The sequence below is a fragment of the Cystoisospora suis genome (assembly GCF_002600585.1).
Source record: "Cystoisospora suis strain Wien I chromosome Unknown contig_3728, whole genome shotgun sequence".
Taxonomy (NCBI): Eukaryota; Apicomplexa; class Conoidasida; order Eucoccidiorida; family Sarcocystidae; genus Cystoisospora; species Cystoisospora suis.
Window position 1 is genome coordinate 13056 of NW_027156523.1, and position 6544 is coordinate 19599.

General features: G+C 42.3%; 1 protein-coding gene across 1 annotated transcript in view; it reads right to left on the reverse strand.

The window, feature by feature from the left end:
- The window catches only part of CSUI_007179 (dna polymerase family b protein), an 18437-nt gene extending 12906 nt beyond the window's left edge, over window positions 1–5531 (reverse strand). Inside the window, exons 1-5 of the mRNA XM_068067329.1 lie at window positions 5343–5531; window positions 4138–4590; window positions 3674–3746; window positions 1140–2331; window positions 49–355 (exon numbers count right to left, since the gene is read on the reverse strand). The gene's annotated coding sequence lies outside the window, so the exon portion shown is untranslated. The remainder of the gene's footprint in view (window positions 1–48; window positions 356–1139; window positions 2332–3673; window positions 3747–4137; window positions 4591–5342) is intronic.
- Window positions 5532–6544: the final 1013 nt, after the last annotated feature.

Genomic DNA, 6544 nt, shown 5'->3' on the forward strand with positions numbered 1-6544 from the left:
TCCTCTTCTTCTTCTTTCTCGAGAGAGAGGTATAGCAGGAGTGCACACATCCAAATATCCCCCCCAGAAGATTCCTCTCCTTTCTCGGAGATATTTGGCGTAGTGAAAGTCATAGAGAAGATGGCTGTAAGGGCCACAGATGCTCTGAGAGCTCTTCGCCGAAGAAGAAGATGAAGAAGGAAGATAGGAGGGGATGGATGTGAAGAGAGGTGTATGAGAAGAAGAAGATCGACGGGGGATAGAGAGAGAAAGAAGATTTCCAAGAGGAAAAGAGAAGAGGCGCGATACCCACAGACATTCCTCGTACGTCCGATGCTGCCAGAAGAGAAGCCCCAAAGATTCTCGCAAACACTCTCTAAAAATGAAAGAAAGAAAGAAAGACGAGAAAGAACAAGAAGAATGCAAGCACCGAAGGAAAGAGAGCAAAATGAGATAAGAAAGAACGAAAGGAAGAAGAGAAGAAGAAAAGTGAGAAGGGACGGAAGGTGGATAGAGATGGGAGGGGGGAGTGACGGTGTGTACTGTTTCTATAGACATGTGTGGAGAATACAATGATGAAGGAGTAGAGAAGAATAAGAAGATCAACACATACAGTAGCATGATCATAACCATAGTAGTAGTAGTAGTGATAGATACACATGCATGCAATCCGTTGTACCTCTCTACATATAGGTGTGTCTTTATAGCGCCTATGTCTAAAGAAAGAGACAGGGAAAAGAATGAGGGAAACCCCCCCAAGGAGAAAGAAAGAAAGAAAGACAGTAAGAAAGAAAGGAGGAGGAGGTGACACATAGGAACTGAGAAGCAAAGTAGCTGGAGAGTAAAGAAAGAGTGAGAAAGAAAGAAAGAAAGAAAGAAAGAATGAACGAATGAATGAAATTCGCTTATAAGAAGTTTTCTATCTGACAGCAGATGTATATGAAATTCTGACGACATCCGAGAAGACATGCGTGGGTGCTTAGGTGGGGCGGTGTATGTACACCTCAAACTCACTCAGTCATAAGAAGCAAACGTATCATGCACAGAAACAGGAATACATACACACGAAAGAAAAGAAGAAAAAGAAGAAAGGTAAGATACAAGAAGAGAAGAGCGAGAAAAGAAAGAAAGAGAGAGAAGGAAGAACCTCTTGAACTTACTCGGCGAAGTTGGATCTTTGTATTCTGCTTAGTCTATTCTCGAGTCTCCTACAACGAATCACAGGCAGCCCTCGATCAAAGAGATAGGTAAAGTCATCTTCTTCTTCTTCCTCTTTCTCTCTCCCATCTCCCCTGCCTGGGCCTAGCCTATTTTTCCGACTTAGCAAATCACTCCTTGACGACGAAGAAGAAGAAGAGCTCGACACTTGGTTAGATATCTGCGACATGGGCAAAGTCGAGCAAAGATAGATGAGAGATTTCCCGTAACAAGAAAAGGAAGAAGAAGAAGAGAATGACGTGCGAGAGGGATCTTCTCTCTCTCTTCTATATGAAGAGCCACTCTCTCTTGTTCTCTCTCTTATATGTTTCTCAAAGGCGAATAGAACACTCTTCACCTCACGTAAATGACTCGAACTCTCTTTGCTAGAAGAAGATCCTTTCCGAGAAGAAGAAGAAGGAGGAGGAATGCTTTCATAGATGATAGGAGGAGAAAAGTCTTGAAAACATGAAGAGAAGACCTCTAAGTCTCTCTCTTCAAGCAAGGATGAACTCTCTTCTTCCTCTTCCTCTTCTTCCTCTTCTTCTTCTCTTTGAGAATAACGTGAAGAAGAAGACGAGAAAGAATTCTGTTGCGTCCCTGATGCTTCTGCACTTTTTCTCTTATTCTCTCCTCTCCATCTCTGATAGATGGAAGATGCTTGGGAGCTCTCATCTCTCTCTTCTTCTTCTTCTTCATTAACACCTCCTCCGCATGACGTGGAGAATCTTCTTTCTCTCTCCGGATCCTTGCGAACGTGTCTCTTGTAGAGAAGACGAAGAAAGTCATCTAAAGCCTTCTCGCCATTCGCACGGTCAGCCGTTGCTCTGCTTACACCTCCTATAAAGACTTGACTCTCTCGGCCAGGCTCATACACAGCGATGAACAAACGGTCAATCTCTTCAAGAGAGAAAGAAGAAGAGCCGTTGTCTTTCGTAGATCGGTGTTTGGGCTCGCCAGTCCATTTCTTTCTCGAAGAAGAAGAATGAAAGATATGCACAAAGATAGGCGAGACAGACTGTAAGTAGGAGAAAGATGAAGAAGGACCGAGGGATGGAGCAGAGGAAGAAGTAGAAGAGAGAGAAGATTTGAGAGAAGATGTTGAAGCGCGACAAAAGGCAGATGATAAGAAACAGCCATCAGAAGAACGAAGAGCTATAAAGAACAGAAAAGAAGAAAGAAAAGAGACATGGATAGATAGATAGATAGCTAGATTGAAGATAGAGATCGATAGATAGATTAAACATAGATTGAAGATAGATAGATAAAGGACAGAGAGTATATCCGTGTATCCAGATGTGAATTGATCGGTCGATCTATCTATGTCTCTGCCTTGTGTTTGTGTATGTGTATGTAAGTTATCTCTCTGACTGTATCTAGCCTGTATCTACAGAGGGGGGTGGGTCTCCGATGTCTCTATTGAGAGAGGGGGAGAAAAAAGGAAGAAACGTCAGGGCAGGAGCCGCACTCCTACATATACACACCTAAGAAGCACACATACACCACCCATTTCGGATATACACGACTAGAAAGATCTATACACACATACATATACATATATACAGAGATCTACTTATGTACATACACGGACAATGTAAAACAATTGGGATCTCTATCTGTATATACATATATGTATGTAAATAGATGCATCTATATGTGGATATATAGCTAGGCACGTGAACAAAACCTATATCTATCTATCTATCTCTGTCTCTCTCTCACTATATATATATATATGGATGTAGAGATAGGTGCGTGTGTAGGCATGAAAGAGTAGTACATAGGGCAGAACAGAGAAGATCCACAGACACACACATCCGTGGCTACACATAGGCATAGAAAGGAAGGGAGGTAGATATCTGTCTCAATGCATGCAGTCTTGCTTCGTATGGAGATGTACGAGATAGACAGGAAGATAGATTAAAGATAAATAGGTCGATAGATTAAAGATAGATTAAGGATGGATGGATAGATAGATAGATAGCATATCTTCTTCCTTGCATTTGATGGAGAAAAAGAAAAAAGAGGAGAAAGCCAATTCTGTCTTGCAGTCATCCAGGAAGAAGAAGATACACACCGAGACACTTGTTTGCTCTCTTCTTCTCCTTCTCCTACAACCAACCAACGCATGCATACACACACCCCCGTATACATATACATATACATATATATATATACATATAGTCATATGCATATATGTATGTATGAATAGATGTGTATGCGAGGTGTTATGAGTGTGTGTAGAGATGTCTCTTATCTCAGTGGGTGTGGCGGTAGCGTCTCGAGCGTTTCTTTTTTCTTTCTTTCTTTTCTTTTCTTTTCAACTCCTTCTATCTTTTCCATCTTCTTCTTTTTCTTCTTTTGTTCTGCAGAATGGAAAACGCAGACTGCCAGTTCTCTTAGACTTCATTCAAAGACTTGACTCGACGCCTGCATGCATGCACAGTCTTATATTCGGATAAATGCCTGCATGCATGCATGGGATGGACTGACGGACTTTCTTCGAGTTTGTTGGAAGAGAGAGAAAGAGAATTGCCAAGCCGAGAAAGAAACTGGAAGTCCAAAGGAATCTATGAAAAAGACACACAAAGGAAAGAAAAAAGAAACGAATAAGAAGAAGAAAAGAATAAGAAGAAGAATAAACACTACCTAATCTGCAGAGAGTCAGCGAGAGAGAGAAAGAAAGGAGATAGAAAGATGAGGAGCGATGTCTAGACACCTCGAGACACACCTAGAATGAACATAACCAGCAGCACATACATAAGGAAAAAAACAAAGAAAGGTCAAATCCCCACTACTTATCTTCAATCTATCCATCTATATCTATCTATCTATGTTGCTACCATCTGCACATACACCCATACACACATTCATACATAGATATAAAGATGTGTAAGGCAACTACTTGATTGCTTCCTCCCTTTCTTCATCCCTTCTTCTTTTTCTTTCTTTTCTTCTTACATGTGTTTCATAGATGCCTGCGGCCTGTGAGTAGAAGAGAGAAGGGATCTTATCTTTCTCCTGCTGGAAAACCTTCTCAGGGAGAGACAGTTCGTAGAGCTCATTCTGTCGCACTCCTCTTGGGAGTGTATGTACACCTCGTAGACTCTTGATAGAGATATCCTTCACACAACTTTCGTCAATTAGTTCGAGAAGACCAGGCGGGATTCGCGCTGTTCTCTCTGAAGAGTCTTCCTCCTTCTCTCGAGTGGAAACAGTCTTTTCTTGTTCTTCTTCTTCATCTTTCTCCTTCCCTTTATCAGAAGAAGAAGAAGAAGTGAGAAGGAGAGCCGCATTGTGCTGCTGGTGGCTCTTCTTCATGTTGAGATAAATCAGTCTAGATACACGGACAGGAAGAGTAAAAAAGCGGCGTGACTTCTCTGTAGTCACGCGGAGGTTAAACAACCCCGGATCCTATTCAATTACGCAAAAAGGAGAGAGAAAGAAAGAAAGAAAGAAAGAGTGAGAAAGAGAGAGAGAGAGAAAGGAAGAAAGGAGGTAAGAATGAAACCTCAAAAAGAGAGAAGACAGAATGTGTCCGTGCAGGTTTAAGAAAGGGAAGACCAGCCTAGTAGGAATACTACACACATATATACATATATATGTATGAAGATGTATGTATGCGTATGCATGTACGAAGACGTATGAATATGTCTGTATGTATGAATTGTGTTTATTTCTAGTGTATGTACAGGTGGCGCATCCAGTGAAGGGAAAGAAGGCTAAGCCTATTGCTGTACAGGCGGCAGGTATCATACCATACAACGTCTTCATACAGACGTAAGAAAGTGGAGAAAGAAGAGAAAGAGAATACTCATACATGTATAATGCAGACGCTTTTGCAGCCGAAAGACAGACAAAACGTATCTATATTTCTATCTTCCTTTTTAGCTCTTCATCTTCTATATCTCTCCCTGCATACATAGAAAAGGATGTGTGTCTCTACATACACACATATATATCACTTCACCTGCTATTCGTCTATCGAAGGACATGCCTACAGCTACCTACGTACACATGTATACAGATATGTAAAAGTGTCTATACATGTATCTATGTGTAAAGAGATGAACAGGTAGGAGATTTAGAGACGTATATCGAGCACCCATGCTGTAGAGACGAATCTAAGAAGGTCCTTTCTTCCATCATGTCTCTTTATGGCGCACCTCCGCATCTACACGAAAGTCTAAGAGATGCCAGGGCTGCGTTAAGAGGACTCCTATATCCTCCAGACTCAAATGGGCTTTTCTCATTAAGAGACAGATTCCTTCATTCTTTAAGAGAGAAGCTCTTGATAACCCAGGAGGCAATCGAGCTGTCAGCTGCAACGCGCGAGCCTTAGCTAGCCGTAGACTCTGAAGACACACAGACAGCCATAAAGTAGACACGAGCACGTAGACAACTCCCTCAGAAACAACCACAGGCGGAATTTAAGACGAAAAAGACAAGAAGAAAAGGGGACACCCCTCCAACTCGTTCATTGGCTCATCAATAACCTCTCTATACACAGACCTATGTAGAGATATAAAGTGAGAGGTAAGATTCCCTCTCTCTTCTCGAGAGCTTGTAGGTGTGATCTTTGGAGGAGATGGGTAGAGTGCACTCTACATGTAGCGGTCGATAGAGCCTTGAAAGGCCATGGACCTGTAGACGGGTGCACTCTAAGGGCATGCAAACACCCTCTCTCTACAAGGTGAAACGAAGAAGAAAGAAGAAAGAAGGAGAAGTAGAAGAAGGAGAAAAGACTAAGATTATACAGGAGGACTGGGAATGAAGATAGATACAGCTGGGACAAGGAAGAAACAAAAGTGAAGAGAACATATGCACATCAAAACATACATATATATCTATATCTGTATCTATTCATCTCTCTCTCTTGTACATAGATGAGTTCTCCAGGGAGAGAGGAGGGAATGAGAGGGGAGAGGCATAATGAGAAGGGAAAAAGAGAAGAGAGGAGAAGAGAGGAGAAGAGAAGAGAGGAGAACAGAGGAGAAGAGAGGAGAAGAGAAGAGAGGAGAAGAGAGGAGAAGAGAAAAGAAGAGAAGAGAAGAGAAGAGAAGAGAGGAGAAGAAAGAGGAGAGGAGAAGAGAAGAGAGGAGTAGAGAAGAGAGTAGAAGAGAAGAGAGGAGAAGAGACGAGAGGAGAAGAGACGAGAGGAGAACAGAAGAGAAGAGAAGAGAGGAGAAGAGACGAGACGAGAGGAGAACAGAAGAGAAGAGAAGAGAGGAGAAGAGAAGAGAGGAGAAGAGAAGAGAGAGGAACTGCTCGTCCCCCTCCTGCCCTAGAACCTACTGCAAAAGCCTCTCTCCCTGTCTGGGGCGTGTACCTTCACAGGAATAAGAAGAAGGTCTCCTCTCGCACTCTA